The sequence below is a fragment of the Halichoerus grypus genome, chromosome 14, assembly GCF_964656455.1.
Source record: "Halichoerus grypus chromosome 14, mHalGry1.hap1.1, whole genome shotgun sequence".
Taxonomy (NCBI): Eukaryota; Metazoa; Chordata; class Mammalia; order Carnivora; family Phocidae; genus Halichoerus; species Halichoerus grypus.
The window spans coordinates 46,541,254-46,560,042 of NC_135725.1; the positions used below are offsets into that span (position 1 = coordinate 46,541,254).

General features: G+C 38.4%; 1 protein-coding gene across 3 annotated transcripts in view; it reads right to left on the minus strand.

Annotated features, from left to right (window-relative positions):
* The window catches only part of MLLT3 (MLLT3 super elongation complex subunit), a 283,363-nt gene that overhangs the window by 97,437 nt on the left and 167,137 nt on the right, over positions 1-18,789 (minus strand). The gene's annotated exons all lie outside the window — the stretch shown is intronic.

Genomic DNA, 18,789 nt, shown 5'->3' on the forward strand with positions numbered 1-18,789 from the left:
GCCTGGAATGACCGAGTCCTAATAAATGCACAGTAAGGTATTTGTCTTTGAATGAATTTATACCCTAACTGAGCATTTACTATATTATATATTAGGACCTCAGGGATGACAGATCAACTATGTTATAGTCCCCCCCAACACCCCTATCCACACAAAGCTAACGTAAGTGATTAAATCAAAACAAAATGTGCCCTTCCTCTTCCTGAACAAGTCAGTCCAAAAGCTATTGGGTAGGGCCAAGCAAAGTAAGCAACAGCAGGGGAGGTGAGGGTGGTAATTATCAGGAAAGGCAACTATGCGGGGTCTCAGAGCCACTAAAAACGGGATGCTCCTTGAAGAAATGGCTGAATCTAAGGCTGAGACAAGCAAAATAGAAAATGAGCCTAGAACATCTTCTTGTGGCAAAAACTCAGGAAGTGTCCAAACACTCATCAGAGCATGTCAAAAAGACAAAGAAACCAGACTGAAGGGGCTCCCATTGGCCAAATCAAGATCATTTAAGCATGAAAATAAATGATAGTAATAGATTATAACTCAGTGAAAAAGATATATATCCATGAGTCCGTGATGATATAATAAATATAAGAACAAACTTAAGCTTGAGGAGGAATGAGAAATTTACATTTTCTCAAAATATCTCCCAGTAAAATACTCATTAATTACAAAAAGGGGGGAAAAAAGTAATTTACAGTGGAGGGGCCTGGCAGACACCATCTGAATCACATCATCAGAGTAACATCCCAGTCATAATGGGTACAATGAAATCATGATCATATGATCAGGTGCTATGCCAAGAGTCTGGCATTACTTCTGTAATATTCCTGCCAGAAATGCGTATAACCTGAATCTGGTCATGAGGAATCAGTATACAAACCTAAATTGAGGGCCATCTATTAAATAATTGGCCCCGAATCTTCAAAAAATTTCAAGTTCATGAAAGTCAAGGAATTATTGTCAGTTCAAAGGAGACTAAAGAGACATGACAACCAAATGATACATTGATTCTAGACTGGATCTTTTTGCTGTAAGAATAAAGGACATTAGTGGCACAACCTGCAAAATTTGAATGGGATCTGAGGAGCAGAGGTTGGTACCACATCCATACTAATTCCTGACTTCAACAGTTGTATTACAGATGTGTAAGAGAATGTCCTTGTTTGCAGGAAATAAACACGAAAGTATTTAAGGATATTGGAGCAAACCATGCTGGCAACATACTCTCAGATGGTTCAGGAAAGAAAAGCTCTTTGTACTATATTTACAACTTTTCTGTAAGTTTGAGATTATTTCAAAATAAAAACTTACGAAGTAAATAAATAATAGTATTTGGAACGGCCTATGCACAGAGAACTAAGGGACCCCTGGGAAGGGCATCAAAATCAGAGGGGGTCCAAGAAGCATCCCCAGTCTGTTCAATTCACTACACTTGGCTCTCTCTCCAAGGGCCCATATCATACTACGAAGACCTAAAATGCACCATATTCTTCTAACAAGAATCTAGATACCATCCCAAAAGGAATCAAGGCTTCCTTAAACAAATTAGATTTGTCAAGTAAATCAAGGCTTTCCTAAAGAAAGACATGGTTTGCTTTCAAAAATTCCAAATGAGTTTGTATTTTAATACCACATACAAAAGCAAAGAAAACAAACAAAAAACACACGTGGTCTGAAGTCCTCACATTTCCTCTCAACTAAAACCAGTTGTTTCTGTTGAAGAAAAAGACTGTAACTTTGTAATAAATATTCAAAGATGTATTTGGCAACAACCTATCTCTGGCTTATCTGGGAAAATCTGCTCCATGTGGTAGGATTTGCTGTAGACACAAAACAGTTTTATATACATTCAACTGGACCATCTAAAGATCTACCAAAAAGACCAGCTTTCCAAAAGAGGAAGTATTTAGTTTTTGCCATCCTTGGTCTTCAGAAGCCCTTTGGGGACAGGGTCCAATAATAAAGTCTCTGGCACCCCACTAAAAGAAGTGAATGCCTTAAAGTACAATAATTTTTCCTCCTAAAAGCACACTAGAGTAGCCTGGTCTGGTGGCTAGAAATTTTCCTTTTCTTTCCTTTTCCTTTCTCCCTCCCACCTACCCTCCTGCTTGCTTCCATCCTTTCTTTCATTCCTCCTCTCCTTTCCTTACCTTCAGAAACTGAGCAGGGTTATTCTAGTCCTCTGAGTTGATGAGAATATCTTATCCCCTGAAAATTGGCCAAGGGTTAGAGTTTGGTAGAAAGAAAAAAGAACTCCAGTGTTCATTCAATGCAAACCCAGCATCTGCATTAAACTTGGCCCACAGTAGGTACGCAAACATTTTAAAAGTACTTACACCTCTTCTCTGGATAAGGTGAGCACTAAGCTACAAAAGGAAAATTATAAGCTTCCTGGAAGGGAATTTTTTATTGTTATGTTAATCACCATACATAACATCATTAGTTTTTTTTTTAAAGATTTTATTTATTTATTTGAGAGAGAGAGAATGAGAGACAGAGAGCATGAGAGGGAGGAGGGTCAGAGGGAGAAGCAGACTCCCTGCTGAGCAGGGAGCCCGATGCGGGACTCGATCCCAGGACTCCAGGATCATGACCTGAGCCGAAGGCAGTCGCTTAACCAACTGAGCCACCCAGGCACCCAACATCATTAGTTTTTGATGTAGTGTTCCATGATTCATTGTTTGTGTATAACACCCAGTGCTCCATGCAGAACGTGCCCTCTTTAATACCCATCACCAGGCTAACCCATCCTCCCAACCTGGAAGGGAATTTTTATTCTTGTCTTATCTAAACACAGAACTACCCGAGCAGGAAGAATACAGGTTGAAGGCAAAAGGGATAGGGCAAGACTCAGGGAAGTCCTCTCAAATTTGATTTTCAGAAGCAAGAAAAATTAGTTTTGTTCACAGAATTTCAATCTATGAAGCAAGGAGCAAAAGAATAAAAATCTCCTACCAGAAGTCTTTCAGGACTTGAAAATTATCTTGGATTTCCTGAACCTGTCCTACCTGTCCTAGATTCAAATTCTCTGAACCATTTTTTAGATCATGTATCTTGATTCTGGAATGTGTATGTGTGTGTGAGAGAGAGACAAACAGACAGACAGTGAGAATACCAAGAAGTCAAAACAGCTTCCCCAAAGAAGTGGCAAGCCAGTCACATTAAGCTGATTCCAATTAAGTATATTACCATCTAACTTTCCAGTCTCAAAGAGAAAATCTTTTCATATTTAAACACTCAAAGGGCACCTGGGTGGCTCAGTTGGTTAGGCAACTGCCTTCGGCTCAGGTCATGATCCTGGAGTCCCTGGATCAAGTCCCGCATCGGGCTCCCTGCTCAGCGGGGAGTCTTTTTTGCCCCTGACACTTCCCCCTCTCATGTGCTCTCTCTTTCTCTCTCTCTCAAATAAATAAATAAAATCTTTAAAAATAAAATAAAATAAACACTCAAAAAATCACCACTACCCCATGACTTATTTGCATCTCTACTTTCAAAAACCTGGTAGATGACAAAATTATTTGTTGTCTTTTTCATAAGCTGGCTAATGCCGAGGAAAACGACTTCTAAAGTCATGCATGTTCTTGCTTTTCAAATGAAAAAAAAAAAAAAAAAGACTCCAAAAAGTTATGCTTGCCTCTAATTTATGGAAATCAAAAATGTAACCAATCCCCACAGAGAGGCTGACGCTGGCTTAAGAAAGTTTGGTGGTGGGAATGCAAGCTGGTGCAGCCACCCTGGAAAACAGTATGGAGATTCCTCAAAAAGTTGAAAATAGAGCTACCCTGGGGTACCTGGGTGGCTCAGTCATTGGAGTCTGCCTTCGGCTCAGGTCATGATCCCAGGGTCCTGGAATCGAGCCCCGCATCGGGCTCCCTGCTTGGTGGGAAGCCTGCTTCTCCCTCTCCCACCCTCCTTGATTGTGTTCCCTCTCTCACTGTGTCTCTCTGTCAAATAAATAAAATCTTAAAAAAAAAAGAAAAAAAAGAAGAAAATAGAGCTACCCTACGACCCAGCAGTTGCACTACTGGGTATTTACCCCGAAGATACAAACGTAGTGATCCAAAGGGGTTCATGCACCCCAATGTTTATAACAGCAATGTCTATAATAGCCAAACTATGGAAAGAGCCAAGATGTCCATCAACAGATGAATGGATAAAGAAGATGTGATACACACACACACACACACACACACACACACACACACACACACACAGGAATATTATGCAGCCATCAAAACAACACGAAATCTTGCCATTTGCAATGACGTGGGTAGAACTAGAGGGTATTATGCTAAGCAAAATAAGTCAATCAGAGAAAGACAAGTATCATATGATCTCACTGATATGAGGAATTTGAGAAATAAGACAGAGGATCATAAGGGAAGGGAGAAAAAAATGAAACAAGATGAAACCAGAGAGGGAGACAAACCATAAGAGACTCTTAATCTCAGGAAACAAACTGAGGGTTGCTGGAGTGGAAGGGGGTGGGAGGGATGGGGTGGCTGGGTGATGGACACTGGGGAGGGTATGTGCTATGGTGAGTGCTGTGAATTGTGTAAGACTGATGAATCACAGACCTGTACCCCTGAAACAAATAATATATTATATGTAAAAAAAAAAAAAAGAAGAAGAAGAAGAAGAAGATAGTAGGAAGGGAAAAATGAAGGGGGGGAATCGGAGGAAGAGACAAACCATGAGAGACTATGGACTCTGAAAAACAAACTGAGGGTTCTAGAGGGTAGGAGGATGGGGGGATGGGTTAGCCTGGTGATGGGTATTAAAGAGGGCATGTTCTGCATGGAGCACTGGGTGTTATACGCAAACAATGAATCGTGGAACACTACAACAAAAACTAATGATGTAATATATGGTGACCAACATAACATAATAAAATAAAATTAAAAAAAAAAAAAGAAGAAAGTTTGGGTGGCGGGGGAGCAGATTCCTAACTATCATTTTCTCCACGCAAATTGGATTTCAGAAGCAAGAGAAATACAGAGAACTTTATGAAGCAAGACACAAAAGAATAAAGTCTGCCGCCGTCCACGAGCGAGCTGCTCCACCGCAGCCTGTCTTCAGGAAGGAGACTACTGCTCTAGTAACCCTAACGTAACTAAGAGAAGTGGCTCTGGGGACCTGTTTTAATTTCTTGCCTCTTTTAATTGCATAATCGAAAGAAAACTAACATTACTCTGTATTACTGTAGAACAAATATGGAAGAACAGTGAACCAATACCCTGACTCAACTCTCCCTTGATCAATCATTTCAGTATTTGATGCCTTAGAGTTTACTCATCTGCATAACGGGGAGCTTGACCTATTACATCAAAGAATACCTTCAGCTATGAAAAACACATACATGGTTTCCTCGTTTGTAAATGTAATTTACAAACGAGGAAACAGGCCAATAGAGATAACTAATTTGTCCAAAGTTACACAGCTACTAAGTGCCAGTGTCAGTCTCTAAAAAAAAAAAAAAGGTCTGTTTCATAACAGAGTCTGCCCTTTTAACTGTGGGGTATGTTCTCTTCACCAAAAGAGATCAGAATAGGTGTACAGAAAAATCAAGCAGTGAGAAAGCTACTACATCCTTCAATAATTCATACAGCTTTTATTATTACCTTCAAGGCTGATTAACCAAGTACAGCATTTATCTCTGTGCCTGTGAGACATTCACACCCTGTTATTGCTCTGCAGTGTAGAGACACATACATCGTTTACCTCAATGCGTTTTCATTTAAGAAAAGCAAATCAGAAAAGATTTAACTACAACATGCTTTTTTAATTAAAAAGAACTGAAGCCAAAATCGGGAGTATGTATATAAACCACAAAAATCCCTTCAGGCGAAGAATAAAAAAGAACAGGATTCAGATAAGATGATCCCAGGGGATAGTGTGGAGAGAGAGAGAGAGAGAGAGAAGCTCCAGAAACTTGACCCTGGAAGAGGGGCATGATGGACAAAAGAAACAAGTCCCTTCTTTATCACGAGGAGGAACAGAAATCTAAAAAGAAAAAATACAGAAGGAGCATAAGGGAAATAAGACTCAGTAAGAAAAAGTTTCCAGCCTTAGCCCTGGGACCTATCTGCAAAGCAGATAAAGTCCATCTTAAAACTGGAATAGAGTGGAAGGCATGCTTACTAATGGTGACTGTTACTAAGATCTAGGATTTCCCTGATCTGGAGTTCCCTGATGCTTTCTTTACCAAAGCATTCAAAGGTCAAAACTACCTGAAAGGAAAATTCCACTTTATTTAATTTTTAACTTAAAAAAAATAATATATCACTACCCATTGTGTGAAATTCCCAATAGCAAGGCCTATATTAAATTATTCAGCTAGTATTCCAGTTTTGGTAGGTATGTTCTTTCAAAGAGTTAGCCTGGTCTCATAGCCACTGACATTTGAAACCCCTGATTTAGCACATTGGTCTTATCAAAAGTCCTCTTGCTTCCTATGCTTAAACCAGACCTTTACAGAGATCTATGGATGTTGCACAATAGTGTCATAAACTAAACACACAAAGCAGGGTGGCAGAACAAGAGGCTAAGCTAAACCTTTGAAAGGACATGGCTATTAAAAACTGGAATATTCTTTTTTTTTTTAATTTAAATTCAAGTTGGTTAACATATAGCATATTATTAGTTAAAACTGGAATATTCCGATAGCAAAATTTCGATAATGTCTTATTTATTATTTCCCCAGACACTCCTGTCCCGACTATCTCAGACAAGATAGTTTTAACATCAAAATCACCTTTGTCTGGACCTATAAATAGTGCCATTCCTATAAATCGTGGTCCAGATGGTCCCTTGCACAAAGATGCTCGGCCTGTGGGATGAGGACAAGCTGAAATCCCACTCTGCTACGCTAGCTACGCTATGTTCCTTGGGCTAAGGCTTCACGGGGCAGGGAGGGTGGGGATATTTATTTCTAATTTGCCCAAAGACACTACAGACATCAGCCATATGGGTAGACTTGTCTCTATAACCCACCCAAATCTATCTCGAATCACCAAGAGTTATTGTTAAGACTGAAGTTTGTAAAGTTAACTGGATTTTCATTATATTCCATTTTTACTTTGACAGCAGTTGAAAGGACCAGTTTATCTTCTGGATAGGGCATCCTTATATTACTCAATCTTTCCATTAATGAAGGCTTTTTGTATTTAACCATTTCACACTACCACAGGCCCCCAGATGACCCGCTAAGGAGAGGGGAAGCAAGAATAACATTTATAAAGACACATCCCAAAATCTACACCTACAATTATTAAAATACAAAATTTTCCAAATAACAGATCTAACATGGCCCATCCAATTACAAAAAAACACTAGACCACCATATTTCCATAAGAGTCATCAGAGACATAAAGAGAAAATAAAAACATAGAACACCTTACTGGTAACTTCTTAACAAACAACTGAAATCTCTACATCAATCCTCTGAGGTGTGAGGACGTTTTTGAACTAAAATAAAGTCATGCAGTTTAAAACAAGAAATTCATGTGTAATACATTAAGTGCAAATACAAACATCCTGTGAGATCTCATCTACATGAGAAATACAATGGTGACAATTACTGGAGGTATTAAAATGATGTATTTTTTCTTCCTTCTGCTTTTCTAGAAAGTCTACATTTTTCTAAAGTTAGCACATATTTATTTTAAAAACAGGTAAAAAGTCAGATTCCTTCTTGGGGCTAAAACATGTTCTTTCCAGTAGAACACCATTATTATGTCAAAGTCTTGGAAGAGAAGTCTTTTATTTTCACCTTTCTAAGTAACAAAAACTATGATTTAAACCAAAGCATAATAAAAAACTACAGAAAAAAGAGGTCATTTCAATAAATAAAAGAATTACTTGCTGACTGGTTAACTAGGTCCCACGTTTTATTTAACAATTTCAAGTGGGAGGAGGGGATATTATGCTTATTTTAGATTTATACCAACCTAAAGCCCAAGGTAAATTAGCAGCAGATCCGAGAACTGAATTCGTGCCTTCAGACTTCAAATCAAACCTTCTTTCTATCACACCATGGCTGTGTCCCTCGTGGTGATACAGGTTATTATATTAAACCACCTACCCCTTATCCTTACTCCTCAAAAATGAAACATGAATAGCTATTTCAAGAGTCTCAAACGTTTATTTTTTAAACAGATCCCACACTGTCAGGTTTTTGTATAACTTATGGGACAACAAAAACTCAGCTAATAAAATAAAATAAAATGTTAATTATAGCTTCTCTTCTCTACCCCCCCATCGCAAAATTTATTTTTACTTAGTATTATAGAGTATGAGCCAAAAACAATACCCAGTGGGGACAGTCAAGGCAAACAGCTGCTCTCATAAGCAGTTCCTTTACTAGGATGCTAGAAGTTACGGTAATAGATTCAGGTATATTAGATCAACTTCGTAAGCAGCTTTAAAAACAAGTACATAATGAACTACGCGAGCCCAGAAGAGAGGGAAAAACTGAATCAACAGTTTTCAATTGTAATATCTGTGTATTTAAAAAGAGAAAGAATAGGGGAGCCTGGGTGGCTCAGTTGGTTAAGCGTCTGCCTTCAGTGCAGGTCATGATCCCAGGGTCCTGCGATCGAGTCCCGCATCGGGCTCCTTGCTCAACAGGGAGTCTGCTTCTCCCTCTCCCTCTGCTACTCTCTCTCTCTTTCTCCCTCTCTCTCTGTGTCAAATAAATAAAATCTTAATAAAATAAAATTAAAAGAGAAAGAATTGTTCATTTTTTAATTTGAAAATCTCCAAGATTTACATGGTTTCATTTTTTTTCTTTTCTATTCATTTCTTATTTTCTTGGCTTTTTGTGCACTGGGGGTGGGCATTAGGGGTAGGCTTACGTGTTGCTTTTCTTTCAAATATCACAGCATTTCCTTTCAAGACTAAATTAAGGCTCCCACATTTAGTCAGCTACACTGCGGCTCCTGGGAGGTCTGCAGGAAGAACCGTGGCACGCCCTCCAATTCTGGGAGTTTAGACACACTCGACAGAATTTTTCCTAGTACACACTCAGGAACATCTATCTGTTTTTCTTTTCCACTGAGCCTTTGTTCAGTTTATGCAGTAAGCATATCTGAGCTGTGGACCTTGTGAAAAGTGTGCCCCACTTTTTTCCCTCCTTACTGAAAAGGTAAGTAGATAATTAGGAAGGAAGGAACAAATGAAGGCACGCAGATTGTGTTAGACCACAGCTATTTTGGGGGGCATATTTTTAAAAGTCCCCAGTGTCCTGCCATCAACTTCTGTGACTCTGGGTGAAATTAAACCATAAAACCACTAAATATGCTGAGTGACATAACTTTCTACTATGACCATGCTTTCCCTAAAAATTTACGAGACCAATGTTACATTTGGAATGAAGCCTCACAACTCTGACATTCTATTTATCATTTATATGTATGTTCTACTTTCATGATTTAATTTTCCAGGCGTGGGGGGAAGGGGATATAGAAAAGAGAAAACAGCACATACGACAGAAAATTAACCACAACTCTGACAAACAACCAAATAAATGAGGCAGCCTGCTTGATCCTACATTTATTTAAATAAATCACCTTTTACTGGTGCTGGAGAAAAACAGCAGCATCTTTTGAGGCAGGTAATTACAGGATGATATAGATCAGAAAATAACAAAAAGGCACACTTGTCCCAAAACAAATATCCAAAAATCGAATGAAGCTGTCCAGCAACAGCCACTAAAATAATCTTCCATGTATTATTTTCTTTGAGTCATTTTAAAAATAAGCAACCAGCTATCCATCCTCTGGGCACTACTGGGATGAGTTTGCCACAAAAACCACTTACATTTTTAGAAGCCCAAGTCTTGACAAATCAGTTCCTAAGAACATAATTTGTTACACACTGAAGAAAGCCTGAAAACACGGACCTTGGTTAAAGAGGCTTCCGTATCTTGTTGTAACCTTTCCAAATGCAAGTATGTGGGAAGAATACCCATAAATTTAAGTTGAAACTGAAACATTTAGAATATTTCCAATTTAAAATACATTAAAATGTGGTCTTCGAGAGGAAATGAAAATAGCTTTTAAACATATGAAAAGATGCTCATCATCATTCATAAGTGAAATCTGAGTTAAAAATTAGATATTTTTCACTCATCCGATGGGGGGGGAAGAGTTTAATAAATCACCGTGTGGAGAAATAGGTACTCTCACACATTGTTGATGCAAGCACAGAGTAGTATAACCTCTTTGACAGGCAATTTGTATATGTCCATCAAAATTTAAATTCCACTTTGCCTCGGAGCCATGGTTTTACTCCTAGGAATTTCTCCTACAGATATACTCATCTTTGTGCACAAAGAACTATGTAAAAGGTTATTCACTACAGCTTTGTTGGTGGCCTGAAGGAAGACGGACTGCATGTCATTTTGTATTACATGTGTATTTACCTATTTAAAAAAAAATGTAAACTTTGCGGGGGGGTGGGGGGAGAATGTGATCTACACTGTTTAGAAATTAGAAGTGTTCTAAATTCCCCTACAAAAGGAAATACTAAATGGCCCTAGACAAGATTCATTCCAGAACCCTGCAATAAAGTGCTATGTTCAGATGGCTTGCACAGCTGTATTAGTGAAAGCTCCTTATCATGAGATCCCTCTGGTCCTTTAATAACCAAAACCCCTTGGTGGGGGACTGCCGTGGACTTGAATGCCACTTCACAATAAGCAGTGTTTCAAAAAGATCCCAATTTATTCCTTGCAAAAACATATCCTATATAAATGTAACTGTCACTCTGAGAAGCAGGCCTGCATTATGCTGCAGACTTAACACAGACTGTAAGCATGTTCCCCATGTCTTCTCCAGCAAAGTCTGCCAAATGGGCGTCTGAAATGTCCTATTGAAACAGGTGGTGTCTGAACAGAATTGGATTTCTGCCTATAGAAACCCTAGTTTTAACAACTGCTGTGGTTAGTTTTAATTTTCAGTCCTCAAAATTAACTGCTTGCCAGTGATTCAGAAATAGACTGAACAACATGTTTAGACTTTGGCCTGTTTAATTGAGGAAAGCAAGCAAGCAAGGGGAAAAAAAAATCTACCAATCCTACCACCATTCCATAAAGAACAACAGAACCACAGCAGACCATTTGATTTCCAGGCCAAAAACAGGGGAGCAGCTATGACATAAACTTGATTCTCCAAAGATACTTGTCCCTTTTGTGCTTTCTTCATAGAAGCATAAGGATACGGCTACCATGCTGAACATGCTACTTAGGAAATCTTGTAAGAAGCCTTATATGATTTGCTAGAAATTTAGAATTAAGAACAATGATAAGAACTAATAATTTTTCTAATGAAAACTTACATCTTAAACGATATTCTGAACAGATCTTTGTTTCACATTACACAAGCAAAATACAAGCTGCCAGAACGAAACTCCTTGAAAAGAGATACCGTGGGCTAATATTCTTTAAATCCAACACAGGTCCACCAATGTGCTAGTCACACTAACTGGTGGTAAAGACGTCTTCCTGTGACTAAATCTAGAACAGCTTACACTACCCAGCACACCTTTTTCAGGGTACTTTAAGTGCTCGACATACACATGGTTAAAGATCTGTTAATTTTCTAAACCGACAAAGGAAAAAGAACCAAGGGGCTGGGTCTCTGTTAAGTGTCACACACCATGTTTGGACATTCCCAATGAGGAAAACACAGTCTCACCCATTTCACGGATGACAAACTGAGATTCAAAGAGATGTCATTATTTTCTTCAGACAGAAGATGACAAAGATGAGCTTTTTACTTAAGTCTGCCTGATTTCGAAACTTTTCCAACGGTATCACACTCCCTCCCCACAGGAAATCCCAGAGAGCTGAGTTAGTAGAATGATGACTTTCAGCTATAGGACGTACACTATCTGCATCTTAACTTTGCCAACACCCAAAAGAAAAACTCATCCCCTTTCATTCAGTCAAATGTAATGGATGTCAAGCCCTTCAGCAATTTTTCAGTAGGACTGAATTCTAGCTACTAAGAAGGTGATCAACTAAATAAAAACAAAATCATCTACTGTGATCATAAATCCTTAAAAAAAATCCTGACATCCTAAACAGTATTTTGAAAATCATTCAAAAAGGATTCATCAGTTCATTTATATAAAAACAAGTAGAAATATTCTCAGTGGAATTCAGAGGTACTTCTCAATGGGGTATATTTGGTCCTTTTGCTTAAAATCCAAGGACAAATGGACATATCAAGTTTTACCCTCAAAAGTTTATTGCTCACTGTCCTCTACCCTTCTACCAAACAAAAAATAAAATAAGATCTCAAAATAAAAAGCAGTCTCCTCTCAGGAGCTCTCAGATTGTTCTTTTCCATTTCCTGACCCCTACCTTCTGCCTTTTACTTAAGGCCTGACAGGGGCTAGATCCCAAACCAAATCTACAATTTCCCTAGCAGCTCCAATAAGGTCTCTCATTTAGAGGAAACTACCTTTAGGGTCTTGTAAATGAAATCATTCTGTATTCCAATTTTCTCAGAAAACAATGCTTAATTACAAATGTGTCCTTCCCTCAAAAGTTACTCTTTTTTCTTTTAAAGCAAAATACCCAAAATATATATTAGGGACTATTCAACAGAAGAACATAGGGTACATTTCGTTGAGACTATTTAGAAATAAGTTGCAACATTAAAAAAAAAAAAAAAAAGAGGAAGAAATCCAGTGGAAAAAATGTTATGGACCAAAAAAAAAAAAAAAAAAAAAAATTGTCATGTAGTTAGTGGCTTATAGGTTTTGAAAGTAGAAAAAAAATCTACAATTTTTCAAGATTCTTCTGGTAAAAAGCTCTTTGGAATCATTTTCTTTTAATGTTAAAAGCATTTTTCTAAGATGCTACTAGCTCTAAAAACAACCTTTCTGATCTCTTGAAAAGCCAAGTGCAACTTTTAATAGTGTTATGTACTTTCTGTTTAAAAGAAAAAATAAGGAGAAGGAACCATAGTCCAAACAGTAGGCTTACTCCACTCATGCCTGAAGCTATAATGATTTCGCACAGTACATACATATGATAAGGATTGAGTTTTTCCTGTAAAGGCAGAATATATACATCTATGTCACACATATAATGGTTAAGTGTAAGAAACACAGCACCCCTCTCTCACCCTAAAACCCAGGGAGGGGAAAAAATGTTTATCTGAAGAGACATAGTCATGAACAAGATTTCTAATAACAAACATCAGAACCAAAGCAACAAATTTACAATAACGTGGATGGAACTAAAGGGTATTATGCTAAGCGAAATAAGTCAATCAGAGAAAGATAATTATCATCTGATCTCACTGATATGAGGAATTTGAGAAACAAGACAGGATCATAGGGGAAGGGAGGGGAAAATGAAACAAGACAAAACCAGGAGTCCCTGGGGGGTTCAGTTGTTAAGCATCTGCCTTTGGCTCAGGTCATGATCCCAGGGTCCTGGGATCCAGCCCCGCATTGGGCTCCCTGATCAGCAGGAAGCCTGCTTCTCCCTCTCCCACTCCCCCTGCTTGTGTTCCCCTCTCTTGCTGTGTCTCTCTCTGTCAAATAAATAAATAAAATCTTAAAAAAAAAAAAAAAAAAAAGACAAAACCAGAGAGGGAGACAAACCATAAGAGACTCTTAATCTCAGGAAACAAACTGAGGGTTGCTGGAGTGGTGGGGGGTGGGAGGGATGGGGTGGCTGGGTGATGGACACTGGGGAGGGTATGTGCTATGGTGAGTGCTGTGAATTGTGTAAGACCAATGAATCACAGACGTGTACCCCTGAAACAAATAATACATTATATGTTAATTAAAAAAAAAAACACAAAGGCAACAAAAGCAAAAATAAACAAGTAGAACTATATCAAACTAAAAAGCTTCTGCAAAGCAAGGGAAATCAGCAACACAAAATGAAAAAGGCAACCTACAGAGGAAAGTATTTGCAAATCATCTAAGGGGTTAATATCCAAAATATATAAAGAATTCATACACCTCGGGGCGCCTGGGTGGCTCAGTCGTTAAGCGTCTGCCTTCCGCTCAGGTCATGATCCCAGGGTCCTGAGATCGAGCCCCGCATCAGGCTCCCTGCTCCGCGGGAAGCCTGCTTCTCCCTCTCCCACTCCCCCTGCTTGTGTTCCCTCTCTCTCTCTCTCTCTCTGTCAAATAAATAAATAAAATCTTTAAAAAAAAAAAAAAAAAAAAAGAATTCATACACCTCAATGGCAGAAACTACAGTCTGATTTCAAAATCTGCCTAAGAAGATACACAGATGGCCAAGAGGTAGATAAAAAGGTGCTTAACATTACTAATCATCAGGGAAATGCAAATCAAAATCACAGTGAGATATCACCTCACACTTGTTAGGCTATTATCAAAAAGATAAGAAATGATAAGTATTGGAGATGATGTGGAGAAAAAGGAACCCTTAATGCTCTGTTGGTGGGATTGTACACTGGTACAGCCACTATGGAAAACTAAATATATAGGTTTCTCAAAAAAATTAAAAAGAGAACTACCATAGGATCCAGCAATCCCGTGTGTGCGTGTATGTGTGTGTGTACAAAGGAAAATTAAAAACAGGATATTGAAAAGATATCTGTGCTTCTATGTCCACTGCAGCATTATTTACAATAGCCAAGATCTGGAAACAACCTAAGTGAATGGAGAGAATAATGGAATATTATTCAGCTATGAGAAAGGAGGACATCGTGCCATTTGTGACAACATGGATAAAACTTGAAAGCATTAAACTAAGTGAAAGTCAGACAGAGAAAGACAGATACTCTATGATATCACTTATATGTGGTATCTTAAAAAGCTGAACTCCCAGAAACAGAGACTAGAATGGTAGCTACCAGGTGCTGGAAGGTGGGGGAAAATGAGGAGATGCTGGTCAAACAGTACAAATGTTCACTTATAAGAAGAGTAAGTGGAATGCAATGGAAAGCAATTATGTATGGCAATTATAATTAATATTATTGAATTGTGTATTTCAAAGTTACAAAGAGAGGGGTGCCTGGGTGGCTCAGATGGTTGAGCGTCTGCCTTCGGCTCAGGTCATGATCCCAGAGTCCTGGGATCGAGTCCCGCATCGGGCTCCCTGCTCCTTGGGAGCCTGCTTCTCCCTCTGCCTCTCTCTGTCTCTCATGAATGAATAAATAAAATCTTTAAAAAAAAAAAAAAATAAATAAATAAATAAATAAACAAAGTTACAAAGAGAGTAGACCTTAAATGTTTTCACCAAAAAAGAAATGGTAATTATGTAACATGATGAAGAGGATAGCCAAAGCTATGGTGGTAATCATTCTGCAATATACAAATGTACAAAATCAATACAATGTACATCTTAAAGTTATACAATGGTATATGCATGTCAATTATGTTAATAAAGCTTAAAAGAAAGATTTCTCTTTTTTTTGTCTAAGATTTTATTTATTTGACAGAGAGAGACACAGCAAGAGAGGGAACACAAGCAGGGGGACTGGGAGAGGGAGAAGCAGGCTTCTCGCCAAGCAGGGAGCCTGATGTGGGGCTCGATCCCAGGACCCCGGGATCATGACCTGAGCCGAAGGCAGACACTTAACGGCTGAGCCACTCAGGCGCCCCAAGAAAGATTTCTAATAAAATCAAAATGGCTGATAAGTTAGTAACACGATGACAGGCTGCATTAATATCAAGACAATGATAAATATTTACATACCAGGTAAAAACAATACAAGGTAGCCAAAAATCTAGGTAAGCCAAAAAAATGTTTATTAGTCTATAGATTCCCACATTTCCATAAAAGACTAATTTTCCCATACTAACTGGACAGAATCTATAGGATTACTATTATTTCAAACACATTTTTAAATTTTAATTTTACCCCAAAATTTACTGGTATCAGTCTCTTAAAGAATTTATGTTAAGTAACTGGTTTGCCTGAATATTTCACATTTCAACTTATTTTAGAGGTGTCAAGACACAATCTAAGCCTAACAGAAACAAATCTACAGGCTTCAAACAGCACTTCAAGAAATACAAAGAAGGAAAGTCAAGGAGGACAGTTCTGAGAGAAAGGCTGAGAAGAGGAAGACAGAACTCTACTGGAGACCTTATCGGGATGCAGCCGTGCACTCTGCGGCATTATCACTGACCTGTAACCTCTTCAGCTTGCAAGCAAGCCCTGAGTGCTCTGGGACTAAGTGGTGTTTCAAAAAGTTCTTGTATCATATTTACTCTTTCCTACGACTCTTATCAGAAGCCTGAGGTACTCAAGTTTCAGAATCCACAGACTCCGATCACCCACCTAACGACATATCCGAGAGGAATAATGAGCAGCATAAAATGCCACCAACATAAAAAGAAAATAATAACAATCAGGATTTAAAATGGACCAACTCATTTTTTTGATCGAAGTATAGTTGACATACAATACCGTCCTAGTTTCAGGTGTACAACATAGTGATTCGACAGCTATACATATTATGAAATGCTCGCCATGATAAGTGTAGTCACCATCTGTCACCATACAAAGTCATTACAAGCTTACTAAATTCCCTATGCTATACTTTCATCCTCGTGACTTATTTATTTTATAACTAGAAGTTTGTACCTCTTAATCCCCTTCACATTTTTCACCAGTCCCCTACCCTCCTCCCCTCTGGCAATCACCAGTTTGTTCTCTGTATTTGCAAGTCTGTTCCCGTTGGTTTTATTTTGTTTGTCTGTTTGACTTGTTTTTTTTTCATTCCACATCTAAGTAAAATCATGGTATTTGTCTTTCTGTCTAACCTACTTCACTTAGCAGAATATCCACCTCCTGGGTCCATCCATGTTGTTATGAATGGCAAGATTTCATTCTTTCTTTATTGCTGAGTAATATCCCATTACATATATGTACCACATCTTCCTTACCCATTCATCTATCAATGGACACAGAGTGCTTCGTGGCTAGTGTAAATAATGCTGCAATAAACATAAGGGCGCATATATCTTTTCAAACTAGTGTTTTCATTTTCTTTGGGCAGATAACCAGGGATGGACCAGTTCACTTTTAAGGGCACAGCCACAGGTAAATAGCATCAACACTGTGTTCTTGATAACTATAAAAAGAATAAAATAGGTTTTAAAAAAAACACCACTTCCTTAATAAATATATAATAAATCTCTAACTTTAAAATGAGTTGCATTACAGGGGCACCTGGGTTAAGCGTCCGGCTCTTGATTTCAGCTCAGGTCATGATCTCAGGGTCCTGAGATCAAGCCCCATGTCGGGCTCCATGCTCAGTAGGGAATCTGCTTGATGATTCTCTCCCTCCCTCTCTCTCTGCCCCTCCGCCTACTCACGCTTGCTTGCACTGTCTCTTTCTAAAATAAATAAATAAATCTTAAAAAAAAAAAGAAAAATGAGTTGTATTACAAAAGGCCATTTCTTCATGAAGACACATTTCCCCATAAAATACTATAAGTGGTGGTTTATTTCCAAACCTGGCCCAATACCTATTTAACCCATAATGTACTGACATAGTAGAGTACTGAATGAAATGTGGTAAAGGGACTTACAATGCTTCAAATGCATATTAGTATTTCAGCTGAAAGGATAGGATCTTGGCAAAATAGGACTCCAAAAAATGGACTTCACGAGTTCCACATAACCCAAAATGTTCACACAGCTGTACATATGGGTGATTTTCTTATGAGAGGGTCCACAGCTTCTCCAAGTGGTTGTCTCTAACCCCACAAAAAGGGGTTTCAATAAAGGGAAAACACTTCTGTGCTATACAAAACCAAACTCTTCCCTACATAGCCCTCAGATAGAGCTTATGAGAGAAATGAGGCATTTTGCAAAGTTATGATCCACATATGTTTACACATATGATAAGAGCATCGAGGCAAAGCTATCAAAAACCTTCCAGAAAAACTAAGTGAAGGAAATTCTAGAGTAAAGAATGCATTTCAACATTTTATGGGGTCAGAACTGTCCACATAAGATGACACAGGAAGTTCATCTGAAGTGGAAAGAGGATGATGGTCCAAATGGCACCCATTGTAGACTTCCATGAGTCAGTAGCATTTGTCTGCACAGCTGACTTAGCTGCAAGCAAACATTCCGTACATTTGTGTCTGCACAAAACCCACTTAAAAATCGTTCCCCATCCTAGCCAAATCACACAGGCAAAACTTGGTTACCATGATCTTTAAAAAAAAAAAAAAAAAAATCCGGGGAGCTTCTCTCCCTCTCCCTCTGCATCACCTCTGCCCATGTTTACTCTCTCGCTCTCTCTTTCTCTCTCAAATAAATAAATAAAATCTTAAAAAAAAAAAATGAGGGGCGCCTGGTGGCTCAGTCGTTAAGCGTCTGCCTTCAGCTCAGGTCATGATCCCAGGGTCCTGGGATCGAGCCCCACATCGGGCTCCCTGCTCGGCGGGAAGCCTGCTTCTCCCTCTCCCGCTCCCCCTGCTTGTGTTCCCTCTCTAGCTGTGTCTCTCTCTGTGTCAAATAAATAAAAAAAACATTAAAAAAAAAAGAAAGAAAATCCATCTTTTACCTACACACAATTCAAATAAACAAAAATGTGTATTTAAATAACCCAAGCCTGTCACATGAATTACTATACTTTTTCTATTAATTTTTCCCAAGAAAATCTGGACAACAACCTCTTTTTATATAATTTTAAACAGGACTTTCAACTTTACCAAAAAGTTTCTATAAACTGATATGACAAAGTTCAGACATTGTTCTTTGCTTAACTGAGGAAAGTTTATTGTTTTTGGCTTTTTGTTAAAATAGATCTGAGCTGCACAGACTATCAAGCTATT